This window comes from Pseudorca crassidens, chromosome 4 (genome assembly GCF_039906515.1).
Source record: "Pseudorca crassidens isolate mPseCra1 chromosome 4, mPseCra1.hap1, whole genome shotgun sequence".
Taxonomy (NCBI): Eukaryota; Metazoa; Chordata; class Mammalia; order Artiodactyla; family Delphinidae; genus Pseudorca; species Pseudorca crassidens.
In genome coordinates, this window is record NC_090299.1 from 74,323,472 (window position 1) to 74,349,315 (window position 25,844).

A 25,844-nucleotide genomic window follows, 5' to 3' on the forward strand; every position below is an offset into this window, starting at 1 on the left:
TCCGGAGCCTGTGCTCCGCAACGGGAGAGGCCACAGCAGTGAGAGGCCCGCATACCGCAAAAAAAAAAAAAAAATCACTGCTTTAGAACTTAGCCTAGGAGAATTATTCCATCTGTAATACATATTGCAGAGTGGTTTTCTGAAAGAAGTGGGACTTCAGGAGCTTGCTAAATTCCTGTGAACTGAAGGCAGAAAATATTCAGAAACATAAGGCTAATGTGCAGAAAAGGTGGAGGAGAGGAGGAGGATTATTATATTGATTATATAGACAGGTTAAAGATAAATAGGATGCTCTTTAGCCCTTCAACAAAATGAAATTGGTCACCCAAGCCACCAAAGCCTTAATAATGGGCGAATAATATTCAAGCGAGTATTAATAATAGGTGAATCCAAGTATATTTTAATGTCATTGCCAGGTCCACCACCAGCCCATACAGTGCATTTAGGCAAATTAGGAAAGCACAGCCATTCCTCAAAGCACTACTTTCATCTTCTGAAAAATCATTGTAAGGTATTGATATTTTTAAGAACAAGAAACTTAACTCCCATCTACTTTCAAAGTGTCACGTAAGTTTGCACAACTCTACGATGTCTGTGATGTGAATGATGCTCCATGAAAGGTCCTTTGTTCAGTCTACAACTTAAGCTCATGACACACAGCTCCCCTGGAATTCACTTGTTTAAGTCATCACCCATCACCCCAACCATGAGGAGCTGTGTCTGTTTTATGTATGTTCAGTTCATCTAGCTCAGTTTTTCATCTAGCTCAGCTCCTGGTACATAGTAGGTTCTCAATATATATATATCCATTGAATGACTGATTGAATGAATGAATGAAAGTTCCTCCTTTAATACAAGAGTCTACTACAGAAGTGAAAACTAAGGAGAATGTACATTGGTGCAGCTGCTGTGGAAAGCAGTATGGAGGTTTCTCAAAGAACTAAAAATAGAACTACCATATGACCCAGCAATTCGATTCCTGGGTATATATCCCCCCAAAATGAAAACACTAATTCGAAAAGATACATGCACCCCAATGTTCATAGCAGCACTATTTACAATAGCCATGCTGTGGAAGCAACCTAAGTGTCCATCAACAGATGAATGGATAAAGAAGATGTGGTATATATATACAATGGAATATTACTCAGTCATAAAAAAGAAGGAAAATTTTCCAATTGCAATAGTGTGGATGGATTTGGAGGGTATTATGCTAAGTGAAATAAGTCAGACAGAGAAAAATAAATACTGTATGATATCACTTAAATATAAAAAATAAAACAAACTAGTGAATACAACAAAAAAGAAACAGACTCACAGATACAGAGAACAAACTAGTGGTGACCAGTGGGGAGAGGGAAGGGGGAGGGGCAAGATAGGGATGTGGATAAAGAAGTACAAACTATTATGTATAAAATAAATAAGGATATATTCTATAACACAGAATACAGCCAATATTTTATAACTATAAATTGAGTATAACCTTTAAAAATTATGAATCACTATATTATACACCTGTAACTTATAAAATATTGTTCATCAACTATACCTCAATTTAAAAAAATCAAAAAAAGTGAAAACTAAGCATGGCTAATGTTCACTGACCACCTTCTCTGTATCAGGCCCTATGCTAAGCACAGACATGCATTCGTAGGAAAACCCTGTGAAGTAGGTACTATTTCTCTCCACACCCGCAAAGGCTTAAAGAGGTTAAGTAACTTACTGATGTCATTCCACTTATAAGTCACAAACCACATGACCACCATAATCACATTCCTCACCACTCCACTGGCAAGTTGGTCTGGGGTCTGCATTGCCCCAAGCGGCTGCTACACCTGTTGGAAACATAGAGTTCCCTTGTGTGGCCAGTCCAAGGAAGAGGAGGCACCAGAGAATCCAAGGTCTGACTTCCTTTACTGTCTATAGAGGCAAAACTATCCTCTATATGCAACTCAGGCCAGTAAAGAGGTCACACAATATTCCTGGTCCTGGCCTGCATGCCCAAGACCCACCTTTGAAATCAGTTAGCAGCAATTCCTTCAGCTACAGAATAACAGGCCCTTTTGTCATCTGTGGGTGCAACACCCAGGCCCATAGCACATTCTGAAATTTCCTGGCCACTAGATGGCACCGAAACTCAAATGTCACAAAACTATTTAGAATCCTTCTCCCGCCATATTTTAATTGAGATAACAAAAACAACATAGTGGCAGCATTATTAAGCACTTACTATGCCTCTACAAGCATTATCTCATCTAATTCTCAGAGCAACTCCATGGAGTCGATCCCTTACTAATTCCACATTACAAATGAAGAAACTGAGCTTTAGAGAGGCAACTATCTTGAACAAGGTCCCATGGCTAGAAAGAGGCAGAGCAGGGACTTTAATGTAAGCCACTGGACTTTCCACGGTTCTTACCACTGTTCTGCTTCCTTCCATGCTATCATTGTCCGGACGCTCAGCTGCTGAGCACAGGTTCAATACGACCACAAGTTATTTTGAAACTCCTCTTGGGAAATCCTCTCTCAAGAGGGAGGAAGAAAAACCTCATTCAACCCACATAAGCATGTCAGGCACATGCTAAGATTCAAACGGACTGGAGCTGTTTACTCAAGGGCACAACCTCAAAAGGGCATTATCCTGGTGGTGGGAAAAAAGGGATCCGGCCTGTGGTGCAATGAAGCAAAGTTGGTTGGATGCCGCTACAGGGTCTCACGTGTTAGAGGAGCCCTGGCAGAGGGCCTGAAGGTGAGCCCTGGCTCTCCCTTACCATCACGGGATCTAGAACAGGTCCTTAGCCACTCCAGCTTTCGTACTAAAAGGGGTAAATAATGCATGCGCTGTCTCCTTTGCCAGGTAAAAATAAAAATGCGTAAAAGTGTTCACGCTTGATGTAGTTTAGTGGTAAGTACAGTATCATTCTAAGCCTTCTCGACTCCTTTTCAGCTAAGCAACCTCTTTTTTGACCTTCCTGAAGCCAGTCTTCTCTTTTCACAACCCAAGTCTGTTTCCAGAAAAGTATTCTTAAAGAACAGGTCTTACCAGATCTGCTCCTGCCACCCCCAGCCACTGATTCTCTCCCCAATTTCAAACACAGTGACCCAGGCCTTCCACCACCCACTTCCAATCGGCCTCTCCTTCCTCATCTCTCCCACCTTAGGCCCCTCCTTTACTTTATGCGTCAGACAGACTAGATTCTCTGCTATGCTCAAACATGCTCCTGATTTCCCGACCTCTGTGTCTCAGCTGTTCCCTCCACCTGTCTGTGGTTGGCCTTCGATTAGAGTTCGTGATCTTCCTTTAAGGAATGACTCCCCTGGCACTGCATTGGCCAAGAGGTGGACACATGATCTAAGTCATACCTATCAGGCCCTCTTACCTTGAAATCTGTACCTTGAGAGGAGTGACCCAACCCTATAGTGTTGGAGTTGACCCATCCTACAGACCACGCTCTGAAAAAAAATCGGCCACCAGTCTCCATACATCAATCCACAGTGCCTATTCCCTTAGAGGTTCAGCTTTTATTTTAATTCAGGAGCTACTCCCACAATCCCCAATAGATTCCCCTCTTTTCCTTCCCCCCTTCCCTTTTCAATTAGCCATAGTCCATCTCTGCTGCTTGCAGCCACCAAACAATCCTTGAAGATTCTGTTCAAATGGCAACTCCTTCATGAAGCCTCATCTCAAGCACATTAGAGCAGTCACTTGTATACATTTTTATTTCCCGTCTAGATGATTTACTCAGATTCAAGGACTGGGGCCTGTTCATCTTTGTATCCCCAACAGCCCCCAAGTATAGTGCCCAGCACTTTGTCCTTTCTTGATAAACAGTATTTGTAGACTTGGCTGGCAAGCCATTGAAGGAGCAGAATTTAAAGCAACAGATAGGATTTGGTGGAATTTTAATTCTGTATTCCGTAGTGTTCAAACATGTTGTTAGGTAATTGAATTTGTTTTAATATAGGAATCATCTATCCGAATTCTACAACCATTACCACATTTTCCAGAATGCCCAGGGGCTACAGTGAATTTGAAAGTGCTGCTCAGAGATTTCTGACTCTTTGTCCTGTTTCTCTCCCTGCTGAAATGTCAGGCCTCTGGCAGCTGCCACCGTCAAATCCCAAACAAGCATGTGAATAACAATGGGAAGTGTGACAATTCCCTAGGTTTTTTGTTGTTTTTTTTTTAAACCTTCACAGGAAGAGCTTGACTATGAAGAAATCTATGTTTAGACTGTTGTCTTTTGTATCTAGTTTAGTAAACTGCATTTCAAGGCCCCTAGGATGCAAGTTATACTCATTATATGCAAAAACAATTTCCCCTTCAACATGATTTTCACATCAGAATGATAAAGGGAAATCAAAAAGTAAGAACCATTGTAGTACGAAACGGACCCACAGTTAATATGAGTACAATTAAACTGCTGAAGTGTGTGTGTGTGTGTGTGTGTGTGTGTGTGTATACTATTTTTATATAGAAATACTACAAAGCCAAGCATGATTTTTGCTATCTCTATCATGAAATGGTGTTTCTTCTCTCTTTCCAGATTTGAGACCATTTTGAAGCAAAGGAAGAGGGAGGGAGAAAAGAAGTTGACAACAAGGTTTCTGAGCCAACTGCTCCTTCCCCTCCCCACCAAGAAGTCAGCTATGTGGGAGAAGTCCTGATGGCAGCAGCCATCTAGCAGAAGTGTAGGAAAAGTTTTAGATCTACTGTAAATATTAGATCATCCCTGCCCTAAGTTATGTCTTATCTACTTTCAATAATTACGCTGAACACCCATCACAGCAAGAATGAAAAATCATCACAAAAAAACTATTTCCCAATATACCCATATTTCAAAGGTTGTCCCATAACACAGAAAAGAATAACGTTGAACCTGACCTAAGGTCAGTAGAATCCAAGGACATTATCCACACAAAAGCAAAATGTACAGTCTGGGAAGATGGAGTAGAGATACTTTTCCCTACTCCTCCCATTAACTATATCTAAGAACCCAGACATTATATATAAAACAAATATTAAAAGACTCTGAAAGGTGAAGAGAAGAAGGCAGCTTGAGAGGAAGGAAGGAAATAATAAAGATAAGAGTAGAAGTCAATGAAATTAAACATGGAAAAAACAGTAGAGAAAAACAACAAAACAGAGAGCTAATGCTTTGAAAAGATCAGTAAAATTGACAAACCTCTAGAAAACTAACAAAGAAAAAAGACAGAAGACAAAAAATGCCAATATAAGTATCAGAAATGATAAAGGGATATCACTACAAACTTTGCAGACATCGAAAGGAGAATAAGGGAAGACTACAAACAACCCTACACACATTTAACCACCTAGACAAAATAGACCAACTCCTTGAAAAACACAAACTACCACAATTCATACAACATGAAAGAGATAATTGGAATAGTATCCATATAACTATTAAGGAAACTGAGTTCACAATTTTAAAACTCCCAACAAAGAAATCTCCAGGCCCAGATGGTTTCACTGGTAGAGAATTCTATCAAACATTTAAAGAGTAATTAATACCAATCCTATAAAACCTCTTCCTAGGAAATAGAAAAGAAGGAAATTCCTCCCAATTCATTTTATAAAGCTAGCATTACTCTGATATCAAAATGAGAAAAAGACAGTACAATAAAACTACAGACCACTATCCTTCATGAATAAAAGCAAACATCATTAACAAAATATTAGCAGATAGAATTCAACAATATGTACGAAGAATTATACATCATGTCCAAGTGGGGTTTATTCCAGGGATGAAAGCCAGTTCAATACTTGAAAATTCATCAATGTAATCTACCATATTAACAGGCTAAGGAAGAAAAATCACATGATCATACCAATCAATACAAAAAAGCATTTGACAAAATTCAATACATGTTAAACACTCTCAGAAAAATAATAGAGAGGAAATTCTTAGCTTGATAAAAAGCATCTATCAAAACTTGCAACTAACATTATACTTAATGGAAAGACAATGCTTTTCCTCTAAGATCAGGAACAAGGTAGGATGTCCACTCTTAGCACTCTTATTCAACATAGTGCTGGAAGTTCTAGCCAGTGCAGTAAGGCATGAAAAGGAAATAAAGGACATACACACCATAAAGGAAGAAATAAAACTGTCCCTATTTTCATATGACATAATTGTCAACATAGAAAATCCCAAGAAGTCTACAAAAAATATCCCAGACCTAGTAAGTGAGTTCAGCAAGGTCACAGAATACAAGATAAGCAAACTAAACTCAATCATACTTCTATATACTAGCAATAAACACACTAAAACGTTAAAAATATAGTTCCATTTACAATCACTCAAATAAAATGAAATGCTTAGGTATAAATATAACAAAAGATGTACAAAACTTCCATCATGAAAACTACACAACACTGAGGAAAGAAATTAAAGATCTAAATAGACAGAAAGACATACTATGCTCATGGATTGGGAAACCACTACAGTCAAGATGTCAATTTTTTCCAAATTGATATACTGGTTTAATGAAATTCCTAGCAAAATTCCAGCAAGATTGTTTTGTAAATACAGATTATTTTAAAATCTATATGGAAAGGCAAAGGAACTAGAATAGTTAAAACAATTTTTAAAAAGAAGAATAAAGTGGGAGGTTTAGTCTACCCAATTTCAAGACATGATATAGCTATAGTAATAAAGACTGTGAGGTATTGTCACAGGGACAGACATATAGATCAATGTAGCAGAACAGAGAACCCAGAAATAGATCCACATGAATATGCCCAACTGGTTTTTAACAAAGGTGCAAAAAGTTCAATGGAAGAAAGATAGCCTTTTCAAGATGCTGGATAAATTGGACATCCCAAGGGAAGGGAAGGGAAGGGAAGGGAAAGAGAAAAGAAAAAAAAATCTTAACCTAAGTCTCATACCTGATATCAAAAAACAACTCAAAGCGGATCATAGACTGAAATGTAAAACATAAAACTTAGGAGAAAGGGGAGGAATCTGATACACAAAAAGTTGACACAGAAAATTAACTACTACTTTGGCATAATGCACCAATATAGCTGCTGAAACTCAGCCATCATGCCTCATTCTAAGAAGCAGGAAGGAGGAAATGGGCAAGGACAAAGGGAGTGTGACAGTTTCTATTTCTCTTAAGGAATTTTCCTGGCAATCCTAATTGATATCTTCTGCTTACATCTCAGCTGGAAACTGTACTATTTTAATTGGGAAAACCAGCAGTCTGCCAAAGTAACTTGTTCTAGATAATCTAGGCCCCAGAGTGACTCTTTATATTTATCCTGCTTGGGGTCCATAGCATTTCTGTATCAGTGGCTTGACATCTTCCATCAGTTTCAGGGAACTCTGATCATTAAATACTGAGTTTGCTCTATTCTCTCTTTCCTCTCCTGACAGTCCAGTCATACACGTGTTACCTCTTTACATTATGTCCTTATCTCTCTTACATTCAATTTTGTATTTTCTTCTCTTGATTCCTCAGTCCAGATATTTTCTTCTGATCTATATTTTTTGGTTTTGTTTGTTTGTTTTGCTCTAATGTGCTTTTTTAACCCAACGTATTGAATTCTTAATTTCCATTATTGAAATTTTCAGTTGTAAAAGTACTGTTTAGCTTTATTTCATGCTTTCCGGTTCTCTATGGAAATTTTCCACCTTGTCATCTTATCTCTTGAACATATCATTTTAAACCCTTTGTCTGCTACCTCAAATATCAGGTTATTTTGTTGGTCCATATTTATTGTCTGGAGTTTTTTCCCCTTGATTTTTGATCATTTGGTTTTGTTTGCTAGTATGCCTCGTAAATTGCCAGACATTCGGGATAAAAACCTATGGAGATAATTTGAGGCTCTGTGTGATATTACAGTCCTCCAGAGATGATTTACTTTTGCTTCTGGCAGGTATTCAGAATAAGAACAGATCACCTTAATCCAACTGATCTGGTGTGATAAAGGATTTTGTTTTTTGTGAAGGCTGTCTATTTCTACTTCATCCTTACTCCTAGGATGCAATCTTTTGGGGATTCCAAATGAAAGCCTGGAATATTTTGTTTCAAGAGTCCCACCTTCTTGTTAGGCCCTAGATTCCAATATTGTTTCTCCAGCTGTAACACTGATAGAAACTCAGCCTCTTAGCCACCATTTTCTGTTCAGCTTTTTCATGTTTCATCTTCCATTTGTGAATTACCCAATGCCTTAAGAGAGAAACTGGCAACAAAAGTTGGGTTCATTTTTGTGTTTCTCTTCTTTCCAGCATCTTGGCCCCTCAACCTCTGTCTTGGTAACTCTCAGATGTCTTCAAATATTTATTTTTTTAAATTTTATCCATTATTTCTAATTGTTGTCAGGTGAAGAATTAATCAGTTTACCAGAAGCATCCTGATTGATGAATTTTGAATAATTGCCCTACAATGAATCATAATCTCATAACCTACATTTGTCAAATTGACCCACTGACTGCCAAATCTCCACCTCACTTTGTGCTAAACAGCCTTTCCCTCATGCTGCTAGGTGTTTTAGAACATTGTGACATTTTTTGAGTTAACAGAGAACAAGAGGTATTACATATATGCTAAGTTGGTATGGTACATTAACTCATCTAAATTAATTTTCGAATAAGTCATTTTATCCTAAGTCTGAACTTTCTAGAACTTTCATGTTCTAGAACTTTCATTTCTAGAACAAAGTGAGAACCCCACTTTGTTCTAGAAACAGAGATGCATACACTTTAGCAATGTGTGAAATATAAAACATTCTGCTACTTCTAAAATAGCACTCAGATCACTTCATTTATCTAGTCCTTCTCACATGCAAGGCATTGTGCTTTTTGGGTTGTGAGAAAAGATTACAGACCAAAGAACTTTAGATCTGAAAGAAACTCAGAGATCGTCTAATCAGACTCATTCATTTTGCAGAAGACTTATTTGTCCCGAAACAAGATCTCTTGCTTTTTAACTCCTGTTCAATGCTCTTTTCATGATGAAGTACATTTGTTGGTTCGAAAAAAAAGATTCCTCTCTAACTCTCTCCCCTTATCCACTATGGACTCAAACTTTAAAAAAGTCTTTACTAAATAAAATATAATTCTGAAATGATGATTCACGTAATCCTAATATAAGAAAAGCATATTTTTTCTATCAGGCTTTTAAAAGTTATGAACATAGCTCAAAAAAAAAAAAAAAGACCCATTACTGAGGAACTTAGCAGTATAAGAAATTGTCTCTTCCTCATGGATGGATCTAGAGACTGTCACACAGAGTGAAGAAAGTCAGAAAGAGAAAAACAAATATCGTATATTAATGCATACATGTGCAATCTGAAAAACTTGGTATAGACGATCTTATTTACAAAGTAGAAACAGAGACACAGATGTAGAGAACAAACATATGGACACCAAGGGGAAAAGGGGGGGTGGGATGAATTGGGAGATTGAGATTGACATATATACACTATTGACACTATGTATAAAGTAGATAACTAATGAGAACCTACTGTATAGCACAGGGAACTCTACTCAGTGCTCTATGGTGACGTAAATGAGAAGGAAATCCAAAAAGGAGGGGATATATATATACGTATAGCTGATTCACTTTGCTGTACAGTATAAACTAACACAATATTGTAAAGCAACTATACTCCAATTAAAAAAAAAAAAGAAATTGTCCCTTCCTGCCAGAAGTTTACAATCTCTATGTAGAAAGACATATAAATGAAGGATCATACTCTAAGGCAGTATACATTTACTTTAGATATGTGATATGTGATACACACATAAATCACATTAGTTATGTAACACAATCGTGTATGTGATATATATGATTAAGGTGGTCATGTTATGTCTGTCTCCCTTGAGAGATTAGGAGCCCCTTAAGGGTAGGAGTTCTGGCTTTTCACTGTCAGCCTCAGCTGGAGGTCTGCAACACAGCAAACTGTTAAATAAATGAGATCTTTTAAATCTATACAATTGGTCACAGGAGGATAGAAAATTCTGAACTGAAATCGTTGAGTGAAAACATCATGAAGATGCAGGTTGAGGTAGACTTCCGTTAACATTTGAGCCAAAGTGGATAGAATTTAGGTAGCCTGCTATCTGGGGTAGGATGCTGTATTTATTAGTTTCTAATTGCGGCTGAAACCAATGACCACAAACCCAGCGGATAAAAACAACACAAATTTATTACAGTTCTGAGGTCAGAAGTCTGAAATGAGTCTTCCAGGGCTAAAGTCATTATTTTGGCAGAGTGCTGTTCTTTCTAGAGGCTCCAGGAAAGAACGTTTCCTTGCCTTTTCCATCTTCTAAAGTTCACCTGAGTTCCTTGGTTTGTGGTCCCTTCCTTCCTTCATCTTCAAAGTACATCCCTTGAACCTCTGCTTCTTTCATCACTTCTCCTTTTTCCGCCTTTGATCCTCTTGCTTCCCTCTTATAAGGACCATTGTGATGACACTGGGTACAGATGGATAATCCAGGATCATCTCCCCATCTTAAGATCCTTAACTAAACCACAGCTGCAAAGTCCCTTTTTTCATGTAAGTTAACATATTCACAGGTTCTGGGGATTGGGATGTGGACATATTTGGAGGCCCACTATTCTACCAACCACGGATGTTTCAGCAAAGGTCTAATGCAGTGGCCTTGAACCAGCGGCATCAGCATCACCTGGTAATTTGTTAGAAATGCAAATTCTCAGCCCTCATCCCAGACCTACTGAATCAGAAACTCTGGTGAGGCCCTGCAATCTGGCTAGAGCAAGCCCTCCAGGTGATTCTGATGCACACTAAACCACTTTGAGAGACACTGTCAGAGTGTCTGGGGAAAGGCAAAGCAGGTGCAGAGGTCTTGTGAGTAGACAGACTTCACAGGGACAGAGGATTCCTAGAGCATAAGAACATGGATGGACTCAGCATGGAGAACCTGGAATCTCAGGCAAAGGGTCACATACAGGTAGATTTCTGTCTCCAAATATGAATTTGATGGCCTTCCTACACATTTCACAAAAAGAAATAATGTACCTAACTGAAAATCCTCATTCATTTCATGAGGCATAAAATTAATCTGTTCCAATTCATATATTTAACAGACTGATCTAGAAAAATAATTTTTTTTACTTTTAAAAAGGTAAATCAAGGGACTTCCCTGGCGGTCCAGTGGTTATGATTCCACGCTTCCACTGCAGGGGGTGCGGGTTCAATCCCTGGTCAGGGAACTAAGATCCCACAAGCCAAAAAAATGTTTTTTAACTAAAAATAAAATAAAATGTAAATCAAAAGTTTATTCTAAGAATCTCCAGATTAAAGACATAATTTCGTACATACCCAAAATAAATAAAATACAGAAATATTCTACGGATTAGTTAATAATATTTTCATTCCAGAACGTCTTCCTCAAATTAGCTGTAATTCATCAGCAATTTTACCATTTTCATTTTTTCCTCTAACAAGCAGCACAGTGAGGAATTCTTAACAACAGTGTTATCTCTAGAAGGCTGGGCCCGCTGAAGAATCACAGGTGACTTCCCAGGAGGGCTGATTAGAGCAGAGGACAACTGCCTTTCCAAAGGCAGAGAACCGGGGCCATTTCGAATTGTGCTCTCCCAGAGGCAAACAGGAAACAGGAAGCTCTCTGTCAGCCATTCTTACCCTGCCCCAGAGCAGGAAAAGCAGTGGCAGGAGCCATATCAGTTACTTTGACCCAGCCCAGGAAACAAGATGGCTTATTCATCTGCAGACCTGGGCTGCTAGGTAGAGCGCAGACAGCACCTGCAATCCACTGCAACTCTCCCTGATAGCCAGATAACATCCACTCAGTTTTAATACTGAGGAAATGAAAAGGAATGTATACTCAAAACACATTTATTAGGCTTTAAACAAAAGGGAAGATAGTTTTGTCAACTGGCAGTAAACAAGCAGAAGATAAGCTATACACCTTCCATCTGCAGAAGTCTTTTGCTGGGCCCCAAACTCCTCTGGGTGAAACCACCCTAAATCAACATAGCACTCAACTATAAGAACTCAAAATGAGCAGAAACAGTAAGATGAGTTACAATGCCTCCTAGCAAATGTAACAATAATGAGAGAAGCTATCCATGCTTCCACATATGTAGTGCTGTACCTAGCCTTCTGGACTTGGTATAGTAGTGTACCCACAGCTTAAAAAATTAGTGTTCGCATTTCTTCACAAGATCTAACAATACTCCAGAATAAACCTCAGTTTAGAAATAGAAGAGAGTTAAGTGTTGAATGTGTCAAAATATACCGATATATAAGTATCATCATGATTAAACATTTTCAAACGAAAAGGATCTACATAAGATCTACATCACACAGGCATAGTATATAAGTGATCCGTGCTTTGAGATCTACTTGTAGAAGAAAAAAGGAGCAAAGTTCAAGTCATATAGCAGGTGCTGTTAATTAACTCAAATGCTGGTTCTGACTGGGGCCAAGTCAAACCAACTGGCATTATGATTTAAGATATTTCCAAATGTGTTTTTTCTCCAACCTTCTCCATTAGCAATGGCATCAGCAACCCAGGCACCCAAAGGAGAACACATTGAGCCATTCTGTCTTTACCCTCTCCTTTACTATCTTCCCCACGCTCTTCATGCACACACAGTTTTAGTCACTTGAGACCCTATCTCATACTAACTCTGAAATGCCCTGACCTCTACCTCCCTCCATTCCCAGTGCCCTACTTTTGGCCCCAATCACCTTTCTCTCCGGACTATGAACGCTGCCTCTTGACTCACATCCAACTCCTTAAAACCTTGACCAGAAGGGGCAAACCCCCTCAACATAACAGGCCAAATGTCCCTCATGTGTGCATCTCATTCTCCCAGGAAAAATCAGTGGTTCCCTCATCAATGTTTCCATACCACTCTCTTTTGGTTTTAACATAATCATTGTATAAAATTACTTTATTGAGATTTAACTTACATACAGCAAAGGGCACAAATCTTAAGGGTACTGCTTGATTAATTTTTACATATGTGTACAACCTGTAGCCACCACCCAGATCAAGATATCAAACATTCCAGCAGCTCCTCAAAGTTCTCTTGTACCCCCTCCCAGTCAATACTTTGCCACCCGAAGGTAACCACTATTCTAACATCTGTCACACTAGATTAAGTTGCCTGTCTATAAGTTGTATATAAATGGAATCACACAGTATGCACCCTTCTATGTGGTATTCTATTTTATGAACGTACCACATTTTATTTATCCATTCTGTGAATGGATATTTGGGGTGCTTCAATTTGGGGGCTGTTATAATTAAAGCTGTCATGAAAATTATTGTACATATCTTTTTTGTGGACTCATGCACTACTTCTGTTGGGTATATACTCAGAAGTAGAATTGCTAGATCACAGCAATACATATATATATATATATATATATATATATATATATATATATATATATGTATATATATATATATGTTTTACTTGAGCATGCGCTGGTAAACAGTCTTCCGAAGTGTTTGTACTTAAAACTTTCTATATCTCTGAATTATTCCAATAGTTACACTATCTTATGGTTAGTTCTTTATGTGTCTATTCTCCAGCTACACTTGGGCTCCTTGAACACAGGCTCCAACATGCTCAATATATAGCTTATAGTTATAATTAAATATTTATATTACATACAATAAAAAAATTAAATGCATTCATACAGCATGATGGGGGAGGAGGGCTTAGGAATCTTATGTTTACCTCCCTTCTGGACCCAGCGCAGAAGTGACACATGCCTATCCTAGCGCTGTCAACACCTCAGTCACCCAAAGCAAGGTGGAATATTCAAATCAGTTCCCAACATCCCCCAGTCCCCACAGAGTTGCCCAAAAGCCCACTTGCGTCTATCTGCCTGGTATTACTGGGTTTTAAACATGCTGATATGTATTTTGTCCATGATTAAACTTCTGGAAAATTTAACAGACTAGAAAACCTCCAATGTTCAGCTCTCTTTTTCCCCTGTAACTTTGTGCAGATTCATTCTGAAATATGCTAAGGAAACCGTACTCATTAACTATCCATCCTGCTTTTAAAGTGGAATTAATTGGTGCTGAAGTCCTCCACCTCAACCCAGAGATAGAAAAGGCCTCCCAGAGTAACACCCCCAAAAGGTGCACATCCCTTGATCTGTTTGCGCAGATGGCGGGTATTAGTTACACAAACACATGGAAAGAAGATAGGATTACGGTAGGAAGTCCTCCAGCTCTCCCTGAAAGTGAATTTCTTGTCCTTCCTGTTTTTGCTTCTGAGTCTCAAATTTTTCACTGCTCTTATATCTCTGCGAGTGTCATGGCAGGAACCACTTTCTACTCCTTCTCACAGGGACTATTTTCTGCATTTTGATGTCGCTTTTAACAAAACATTGGTTCCAGACAGTTCCAGCAACCACATCCAAAAGAAGCCCTCTGCAAACCTGAAACTGTAACCCTCCCCAAGTTAGAAGTAAAACAAAACTCTTAAAGATAAAGCTTCATAAAACTATGCAAAATGGAAGATATATATTGCTATTATTTTCCTTCACCTCAAGAAGTAAAATTAAAATGTTCTTTTGGGGCTTCCCTGGTGGCACCGTAGTTGAGAGTCCGTCTGCCAATGCAGAGGACATGGGTTCGTGCCCCGGTCCGGGAGGATCCCACATGCCGCAGAGCGGCTAGGCCCGGAGCCGTGGCCGCTGAGCCTGCGCGTCCGGAGCCCGTGCTGCGCAACGGGAGAGGCCACAACAGTGAGAGGCCCACGTACCGCAAAAAAGAAAAAAAAATGTTCTTTTGACTTTAAATAAGGATTTTCTCTTTTTTAAGCATTATTTAAATGCTTTTTATTTATTTATTTAGGCTGTGCCAGGTCTTAGTTGCAGCATGAGGGATCTTTAGTTGCAGCATGTGGACTTCTTAGTTACGGCATGCATGTAGGATCTAGTTCCCTCACCAGGGATGGAACCCAGGCCCCCTGCATCGGGAGCGAAGAGCCTACCCAATGGATGACCAGGGAAGTTCCAGGATTTTTTTTTTTAATTGAGAGAAACTCGGTGTGTCTGAGTTAGTCGCTTATTGCTATCCTATTCAATAGGAGAGGTTTCATGGGAAATGATCTGGCAGCAGGCAGACATTCTGTGCAATAGAGGCACCTCATTTGTCTATCTTAAGAGATGCTTCTAAAATGAGTCCAACAACTAAGTATTTCGGAACACCCTAAGGCTTTTCACCGGCCTTCACCTCTCGCTGCCCCCTTTCAAAATCACAGTAAAATGACAGCTACTAGAATTCACTGAAACCTGGCAAACACTGTTATTTACCCTGGGCCAGGGGTCAAGTTACCATGGGCAGAGCAGGATGCACAGTGTAATAATCTGGCTACTTCCTTAGGAAAACCTCAGGCAGTTTAAATAAAGTTATTTGTCCTGTGACATTTTTGTAGGTTTTACAAATGTCCCACCCACTCCTCCTTGACAAGTCGTTATGCCACTTACCCCTCAGGACTCCCAATAGAGATGGCACATAATCTCCAACTTCTTTTATAACGCCTTTTTATTTAAATATCAAAAAACAGTGGCAAGGGAAATACAGATATTGAGGTGCTTTAATTATCATTTAAAAAAAGATATGTAATTCACAGTTGTCTGAATGTTTCCTACAAATTTCAACCCAAGGAACCTTCCCCTCTTTAACCTCTTTTACCTTAGATATCACTTCCTTCATCTCTTACTTTTGCACCTATCTCTATCTTTTCCTCACCCTCCTTCCCCCCAACATACACACACACACATGCACACGCGCACACGCACACGTGCACGCACACACACGCGTACACACACGCGTGCACGCACACACACACGCTTTCCTGCTTTGGAATGCTTGTCCCCACATTGCCAGGACACCACATGTAACTGATGTTGATCTGAACAACCTCAGGATATATAACTGTTCAACCCAACATGTTGGTCTCTTGTGAGTACCACCCTGTACCACACAAGTACCTCCTTTACATATCCCTTCTAGGTCCAAGGTACAAGGAGACAGCAGAGTTCACACTGTCATCCAATGACTCAGCCATGGAATAATTACAATTCTACCAGGCACCATATTTTTAAAAATAAACTTGACACAGAAATGTTAAAAACAATAGCAGCATTAAGTCTAGTAATGATGATTATAATAAATTACACATAATCCTACACCACTAATACTAATTTTACTTTGCATATTTAACTTTACAAAATTGAATATACTGCATGTGCACGTTAATTTTACATTCGTCTTTTTCCACTTAACATTATGCTAAACATTTTCATATGTTTCCACAGTCTTCACATTTCATTTTTATAATGGCTGTATAGTATTTTTACCTAAAATTCACCTAATTCTGTCACCAGTAACGTTAGCCGGATACCTTATCTATTCTAAGACTATACCACTAAGTTGCTTAACTTGATATACAATAAAAATAAATATATCAAAATATTAATAAACAGTCGCTCTAGGAGATGGGACACTGGGTAATTTTTCTTCTTTCTGCTTTTGTACTTCCTAAATTTTCTATAATGAACATGTATCTTTTTATTTTAAGACTTTATTTAATAATAATAACTACCACTTACCAAGTGTTTACTATATAGCAGGCACTCTTCTAAATCCTTTATACAATATTCCACCTTCTAACATCTAATCCTTATAACTACCCTAAAAAATAAATACTATTACTATCCTCATTTTATAGATGAGGAAATTGAGGCACAGAGCAATTAAGGAAGTTACACAAAGTTACAGAGCCAATAAGTAGAGTAACGAGGATTTTAACTCAGGCAGTGCGACTCAGAGTCTACGCTCTTGCCATATATGCTATACTTAAAAAAAAAAAAAAATAGAGTGTGCTTTCTAAATATATTTAAGGTGTAACCATTTTAAAATAGTCCACTGGCTGGCTTCATGTTGCAATGGGACTTCATTATGCTTTTGGTATTTTGAGATTGCTACGCGCCCAGTGTAGCAACCATCTGTTATCACCACCACCACCACGATCATCATCATCACTATCAATCGTAATACTACCATCACTTAAAACCCTTTATTGGGCTTTCCCGGTGGCGCAGTGGTTAAGAATCCCCCTGCCAATGCAGGGGACACGGGTTCAAGTCCTGGTCCAGAAAGATCCCACATGCCACAGAGCAACTAAGCCCGTGCGCCACAACTACTGAGCCTGTGCTCTAGAGCCCACAAGCCACAACTACTTAACCCACATGCCACAGCTACTGAAGCCTGTGTGCCTAGAGCCTGTGCTCTGCAACGAGAAGCCACCGCAATGAGAAGCCTGTGCACCTCAATAAAGAGTAGCCCGCGCACAGCAACAAAGACCCAACACAGCCAAAAATAAATTAATTAATTAAACAGAAAAAAAAACTCTTTATTAAGGTTTTAGCATGTGCAGAACACTGTACCAGGCACTTGGGGAAATACAAAGTATGTAAAATACATGTTCTTTACTCTTGAGAATACCAGAGCTAGTCTGAGAACAGCTTCAAAATGAAAAGGCAGTAAGTAAGTATCCATGAAATATGAACTGAAAATTTACATAAATATCTGGAAATTATAGGCAAAAAATAAAAATTTCTTCTACGTACAATACAAAAATAATTGAAGATAATGCAAAATGAAGGGCTTTTATTTATTTAGGATAATAGCTTCAGATCTCTTTTCCACCTTACACATATAAAGTTTTACAAAGAAAAAAAATGAAGATCAAAGTAAGCTGCCTAAAAATATACAAATCAATTTTCACTGCAAAGTAAAGGAGGTGTTACAGTGGAGGATTCCTGGACTGAATGTCAATATTATGACATAGTGTGAGTGTGTTTCGTGTTTGGTAATTGCAATCATTGTTGCTTTTGTTGTGGTCATCCATTTACAAAGCTTGGTGTCAGTTTATTTATCTCTTGTAAAAATAAAATACAGTGTGTGTGTGTGTGTGTGTGTGTGTGTGTGTGTGTGGGAAAAAAATGCAAAAAAAAAAAAAAAAGTAAGCTGCCTATACTGCACCGTTCTTTATGATATTTTCAGCCTGGATCACAATATTCCCTAGTTCTATGTCAAATTAAAAATAACTATTTTCATATGTAATATGTAATTGTGTACAACAAGCTTAATGAAATAAGATTCTGACCCTTTATCTTCCAAAATATTCTAAATACCATTAGCAAAAGGAAGTTTCTAGTTCTAATCAGTAGGTTGCAAGTCTAAAATTAAGTAATGGCTCTGCCAGTTTGTTCAAATGAATGTGCTTGGCTCATATAACCTACCTTGCATTTTTGAAACCCACCTGATTTATTTGATATAATACGCTAAAAGTATACATATATTTTGAAGAATAAAAAGCTTCTACTTTGTACTAATTAATATTTTTAAAGACTTTATATATGTACATTTACCTTCAAAATAAATACTAAAGCCAAACTAATTAAAATGAGGCTTAAGCTGCATGGCATAGGGAGATCAGCTAAGTGTTTTGCGACCACCTAGAGGGGTGGGATAAGGAGGGTGGGAGGGAGATGCAAGAGGAAGGGGATATGGGGATACACATATGCATGTGGCTGATTCACTTTGTTATACAGCAGAAACTAACACAACACCATAAAGCAATTATATTCCAATAGAGATGTTAAAAAATTAATTAATTAAAATGAGGCTTAGAAGATGGCCTTAGGAAACTATTTTAGCAGATAATAAAAATAATTTATCTGTAGTATATAAATTGTATACAAAATGTTTTTCTGAAACACTTGAAGGTGCTTAATTGTGATTTGTACTCTCAAGCACTTTAAATATCTTCATGGCATCTTGTTTAGACTATTAAATTATTTGGCAATCCTTTTTTTCATAGATACAAAAGTAAACTTCCATGAATTTGGAACCCATGGTGTCCAATTAATGAGAATGTCTTCAGATTAGAGTAAAATCCCAATCGTATTAGACTTCTCCGTCATTTCTCAACTCTGACTTTGTAGATATCCTTGACGCTGGTTCTAGTGAAACCTCCTTAAGTGGAGCAGATTTATTTTACTTTTATATCAGCTGAGTATTCCTTTTGATTTTTCCTGACAGTTTGTTTTTTGCTGTGACTTTAATCTTCACCAATCCATACAGCCAGCTTCTCATTTATTCCATTTATAAATCCCAACAAAATAATGTCTTTCAGGTTTTATACATATTAAAATTTAGTGGTGCCCTTAATTCAACAAGTTTCCTTTCTGTGAAAAACTGGAAGTTTTTTGAGAAATATCCAACCTCACATACTCATTTTTTAAATAATTTTTAAACTTTAAAGGCTGGGGAATATGATTTCTCATATGGGAATAAAGCTTAAAAATAAAAACAAAAAAGTCCTGGGTTCACAATTACCCCTTAGATAAAGTCTTAGTATTTTACTTAGTATTCAAAGTCCATAACTTGGCCCCTGATCTGCCTTCCTAGTCTTACCTTCCACTCCATCTCAAAACTATTCTCTTCGATACTTAAGTTCAAGCTATTATTCCAGGGTCCTCAACTGTAAAATGGGTTAATAATCTTTATTTCTGCTAGTTGTAGAATTTAATGTAAATTAAGCACAAACGTACCTAGTATGGAGACTAGGACATGGTAATTGTTCAAAAAATGGGAGGAGGCATGGAAGTCACACAGAGTTGGGCCTAAATCTCAGAGAACTGCTCATGGTAACACTACTCTTTCTGAGCCTCAGTTTCCTCATCTGTAAGATATAATTATACTATTAGATAGGGTTCAACATAAAGCACTTAGCACAGAAGCTGGCACAGGCTGAACGTAGACACACATTATGAGTGAATAAATGAATGCTACTATCCCCCAAGGAAAGCAACAGAAACAGACATAGACTTCCAGAGATTCCCTTTAAATCCCCTGAGATCAGTTCCCCTCTCCAAATCAGACAACATGGGCCCTTGGAAGGCAGAGGCAAAGCAACTTCATTGGAATTGCCTTCTAAAATTTATTCTAGAAATTGGCTTTGCTCAGAATAGCTGATCTGAAATCTGGCTGCCTGTGAGTACTGAGTTTTGGCACAGTTAAAAACGAACAGTGAGATACCTTGGTCAAAGCTGGCCTAGACAATTACATGAAACAATAATCAGACAGATTAATCCATTTATAAAGTTTACAAGGGCAATTCTTATCTCTATCAGACCTTCTATCCTTGGTTACCTCTCCATGGAGAAGGAGAAATGACAAAGCTAAATAAAGTAAAAGGTACCCCCTTGTTTTTTGAAATAAATAAGAAACATTAAATTTGCCGGTTTTTAAGTTTAGAATCAAAAGCTTAAGAGTTTATGTAATAAACACAATGTACTCTTAAAATGGAAACTTCATTTCTCTATCAGAGTCCCAAGAGACAGACATTTGGTATCAAGAAGCAGGGGAAAAGGTAAGCAGCTAGTCAAATGAGGGTGAAGAGAGGAAAAGACAGCATCTGAGGGGAGGAGAAAGAGGAACTGAAGGAAGAAAAAGGGAAAAAGAAATGACCATGGAAGGAATAATAAATTCATCTAACAAAGAGGTGAAGTTCCAATGGTGAGGAATCAGATCCAACAGGGAAAGGAAAGAAAATGAAGTACCTGGAGCCCAGAACTCAGGACTTTCACATTTGTAATTATGACTCTTATATTTCAGATGAGGAAAATAAACAGTGACTAAATCAACTTCACAGAGTGATTAGAACAAAAATTCAGCCAATTCTCTCACAACGTAAGAAAAAAGAAGGCAAAGAAAACAACCCACTACATTATGTCATTTGACCCTCACTCACGGTCTTTATCTCATCAGCAGTATGTCAATGAGAAGGGTTTGTTTGAATCAAATACAGTTGTGGGAGAACACACCTCAGCTCTCCCATGTGTTGGCAAACACAAGATCATTCCTTGTTCATCTTTGTCCTCTTGAACATTGGCTTATACATAATAGCTACATCATGAAAGTTAGTTGAATTTAACCGAATAGATTATATATTACTGAAGAGTGTCCATATTCAATTTTTTATAACAACAAAGGCTTAAGGCTTTAGATATGGCAAACTCTCATCTTCCAATCAAGGACCCCAGAAAATATCCGAACTCCTCTCCTGCCTCTGGCTTCCTGCCATGAGTTGTTGATGCCGTCAGGATGAATAAAGTTAACAGAATTCTTCTTATAAAAAATAGATGCAGGGCTTCCCTGGTGGCGCAGTGGTTGAGAGTCTGCCTGCTGATGCAGGGGACACGGGTTCGTGCCCCGGTCCGGGAAGATCCCACATGCCGCGGACTGGCTGGGCCCGTGAGCCATGGCCGCTGAGCCTGCGCGTCCGGAGCCTGTGCTCCACAACGGGAGAGGCCACAACAGTGAGAAGCCCACGTATCGCAAAAAAAAAAAAAAAAAAGATGCAGGAAAACCACGCTCCTGGTGCATTTTATTATCTAAACCTTAATTGCATGTAGTGTTTTATATCCTTGGTTATTTGCCTATGATTCTATGTCTGGTTCTTCAAAATGAATTGTAGCTTTTTAAGTCTTTTTCCTTCCATGTATCCCCCAGGTAGACCGGCAAACTCTAGGGGTTCAATAAATGCTTCTGGATAGTAACAGTCTAACACAGAATTTAGAAAGGTCCTTCCTCTTTCTGTCTGCTTTTTTAAAAATTATATTATGACCCTCATTCTGCAAGTGTTTCTGGCAATCAACCTTTTTTAAACTAAAGGGAAGCATTGAGTAGATTAGGTTAATAAAATAGTCTCGAGTCCCTTTTGTTGTCCTTGTTTAGGCTCTTCTTATCTCTTGTTTGGATAAGCTCCTTACCTGGTTTCTCTGCCCTCGACTTCTTCCCTTGACTCACCCTTTACATTGCTGCCAGGACAGTGTTTGTAAAACACAACTTAGTTCAGGTCGCTGTCCTCCTCAGAAAACTTTAACGGCTCTCTCTTACCTGCAGAATAAAAGTTCAGATATCCTTGGTATAGTATTCAACACCTTCCAAAGTTCAACACCAGCCTTCTTTTCCTACCTCAATACCTTAACTCTATCCATCTGCCCCATATTCCAAGCTCAACTGACCGTTAGCTGAATATGCTGCATTTTCAAGCCTCAGTACCACGCTCCTTTCATTTCTTCAACCTAGACTGCCCTTCTCTATTCTTCATCTACCAAAGTCCAACTCATCCTCTAAGACTCAAGGTAAGTTTCACCTCTCTATAAGACCACCACAGAGACCCCCAAGTAGAATGAATTATTCCTTTTCTGGGTTCCCACTGTATTATATGCCACTAATAAATACTTATTTTCTATGTATTTCTATAATGGTTGGTTGTATAATGGTTGTCTTTGCTCCTACTCTAGAAGTTCCTTGAAAGCTGGCATCAGGAATTTATTATTTTCATGTGTTTCCTTCACAGTGGTGAGCCCAAGGTCTTGCACAGAGACTGATAAATGAAAATGAATGCATGAGTGAATGACATAACGTAGTCAGGGAACCATCAGCAGTTCCTTAAGCAATGGAGTGAGACACTGGAAGTTTCGGATGGAACACTCGCCTCAGCCCTTTCAGAGACGAGAGAGCAGCAAATCGGTGAGCTTAACTGACAATACACATTTGGCTCAAAATGACGGAAAAGCGTCCCCCGGTGAAGATGATGGCTCATCTTTAGGGCTGGTCTCCTTAAATATTAAATGAAAGAAGGCTGTTTTCCCCTCCTTTTGCCTCCACCTTGTGCTGTGGTTGCCCTTGGCCCAATATGCTCAGTGCCCAGCAAATGGGAGGTGCTTAGTAAACACTTGCCCCAGCTTCTGCGGGCCTGAAGCCCAGCTGGCCGTGATGCTCAGATCAAGAGGTTCTGTGTTTTCCTCTGCAGGTCAGGATCCCAGTGCCAGGCACTGACACAGCTGCCGCATACCAGAAGAAATGCTGGACAGAAATGAAGGAGTCAGGAAAGTGGTGGAGAGTGTGGAGAAGACCAGGACAGGGGGCAGCAGATAGCAAAGGCTAACGGAGATTCCTTGCTGAGGGCTGATGGGCTGTGGAACTTTCCATTTGGAGGCTGACTCCTATGCCTGGCTCCTGAGCACAGTCCCTGTGGCCTCTGGTGACTCTTGGCAAGCCAAGGACTTGGATCTCAGCTTAAGCGAAGCCTTCCCTTGCTAGACCCAAATGTATTCAACACCATGTGGGAAATTAAGTTTGTTTTCAACCACTCACCATACCTTGTTGTTGTGAGCCTTGGTGAGCAAAAAGGGGGTTGAGTGGAAGGTTGGAGAAATGGGATGTCTTTAACTCTCTTACTGTGTCAATAGAGTGTGGCGTTTTTAAGAGTATTTATTTTAGCAATCTTAAAATTGATGTGACTTGGGGGCTTCCCTGGTGGCGCAGTGGTTGGGAGTCCACCTGCCGATGCAGGGGACACGGGTTCATGCCCCGGTCCGGGAAGATCCCACATGCCACGGAGCGGCTGGGCCCGTGAGCCATGGCCGCTGGGCCTGTGCGTCCGGAGCCTGTGCTCCGCAACGGGAGAGGCCACAACAGTGAGAGGCCCGCGTACCGCAAAAAAAAAAAAAAAAAAAAAAAAATTGATGTGACTTAAGAGAGGATTTCCAACAGGACAGTGCCAAGCGAAATCATGATCATATTAAGATCAAGATGGTCAGGGGATTCACAACAATATGGCAGCACGGATAAGAAGCTTAGGCCCTCTGCCCAGTTAAACCAATCTGAGTGTAAAAGGGAAAGAGTAACTCCTGTTCTAGATTGTAGAATTTTGACTGTAACTAATTAAATCTACAAGAAACAAACACCCTATTAAACAGCCCTATGACTCCCTGATTATGGGGGAGTGGCTGCTCCTGCTTCCTCCAAACAGACCTGGAAAATAGATCCTCATGAGGCAGCAGAAAGGAAGACGCTTAACAGAACTCATGATCAAAGTATCTAGCTGCCTGTTTGGGGAAGCTCTCCAGGCTGTGTTTACCAACTCCCTGCCTCCCTTCCTCCTAAACACAGAAGAAAAGCAAAGTGGAATCCTGAAGTGCATTTCAGAAAACTCTGTGAAAATTTCAGGATTAAAATCAGGGACAGTCAGAGCTATAGAAACAATCAAGGGACTAGGTCAAGATGGATGCTGACACAGAGGCCCAGAAAATGTGGGAGACAAGATCCACCCTGTAAGGGGAAAAAAAAAATAGGCTTCTTAAATATTTTGACTGATATTTCCCCAAAACCTTTGGGAGCTATAGTTATATATTTAGATGAGTGTTTTCCCTCTCATTAAGGAAGACAAGTCATCTACAAAAATAACCACAGGAGGCAACAGGGGGAGGTAAGTTCTCTAAGATTTATATGTAATTTGTGTTTGATGCACAGAGGGAGAGACTTTCCTAGCTGGGGGAGTGAAGATGACTTCGTGGCAGGGGTAAGGGGGCACATGGACTGTATCTTCAATGATTTTGACAAGCAGAGGTGAGGAAGGGCATTCAAGGAGAAGAGAATGTGAATAAAGGCATAGAGACAGTTCAGATTGGTTGATGGGTAAGGTTTGTGATTTATGAGAGTAATGCAGAATGAGAATGGAAAGGTGAGCTGGGACCAAATCATGAAAGGCCTTTAGCACAATAAGCCTTAAGCACAAGAAGCTTGGGCTGTACTCAGGAAGCAATATGGAGTCATTGAAGGTTCATGGGCAGTAGAGCCATGAAAGCTATGAGTTTTTGATTGGTTGATTATTTGCTTATTTTCCAGGTGAGAAGGCAGGGACAGACTGGACCAGGGAGGAGAAGGAGGCAGAAAGACCATTTGGGAGACTATTGCAATAATCTGGTGAAAGGGGATGACGGTTTGAACTAGAGAAATAGAAACATCTGATGATGCAACTGACACTGATGGTCTGGAATAAGCAAAGAGACCTTTAAAGTGATTAAATCAAGCAGAACTGTCAGTATGAGCATCTCAGTGGGACCCAAAATGTTTTTGCAGTTCACGGAACTAAAAGACAAAGTCCACAGTGATTGGTTTTCTGAAAGGCTAACATGGCTATTCATGGGACAGCCAAATATCCACTCTCTATTGGGAAAACAGGCATTCTGGAAGCCACAGGCCTACAGGAGCATCTTCGAACATAAAACATAATAAATGTATTAAGAAACAGATGGTTAAATAAAGAACTGTCCTAGAATTCATAAAAGGAGAAGTACCAGTGACCTATAATAGTTTTTAAAAATATAAACCTCATTGCCACCAACTCTGATTCCTCACTGCCTTCCAGAAGAGACCCAGGAATAGTGGTTTCCCAGCTCTGACCACAGGGGGTGGGTGGAGGAATAAGTAAAAGAAGAAGGGAGGAAAGGAGAATGTCCAGGGGAAAAGAGGGCTAAAGCTGACTCAGGTAGGCTAAAAGAGCACAATGAGAATAGTAAAAAAAAGAAAAAAAAGTTTGCATCATAATCTGGACTCTGAGAATGTTTGCAGTCAGCTACTAGTAAGACTGTATTTTTTCCTGGCAATGGACTGTGCACGCATGCCTCCTCAGACGTTACAGACTGTAACACAAGGTTACATGTAGAATGTGAAATAAACTGCTAAATGTTCAGAAAACAAAATCTCGTATTTTACACACAGCAAAAAATATTCTATCTCTAGGAAATGACGCTAAGGAAATAGTAATTGTGATTTGTAAATATTTTTGTTTATATTAGTGAAAATTGGAAGTAACGCAAAAGTCCATAATTGGGGATTTCTTAAATAACTTTTAGTTCATCCATACAATGAAATACTATGTAGCCATTTAAAAGTATGCTGCAAAACATTATGTAGTGGCTTGGAAAT

At 39.1% G+C, this 25,844-nt stretch overlaps 1 long non-coding RNA gene across 3 annotated transcripts in view; it reads right to left on the bottom strand.

The window, feature by feature from the left end:
* LOC137223171 (uncharacterized) overlaps nucleotides 1-25,844 on the bottom strand; it is a 133,444-nt gene that overhangs the window by 15,945 nt on the left and 91,655 nt on the right. For all 3 annotated transcript variants that reach the window (XR_010942744.1, XR_010942746.1, XR_010942745.1), the window contains exon 5: nucleotides 21,836-21,962. This is a non-coding gene — a long non-coding RNA (uncharacterized lncRNA). The remainder of the gene's footprint in view (nucleotides 1-21,835; nucleotides 21,963-25,844) is intronic.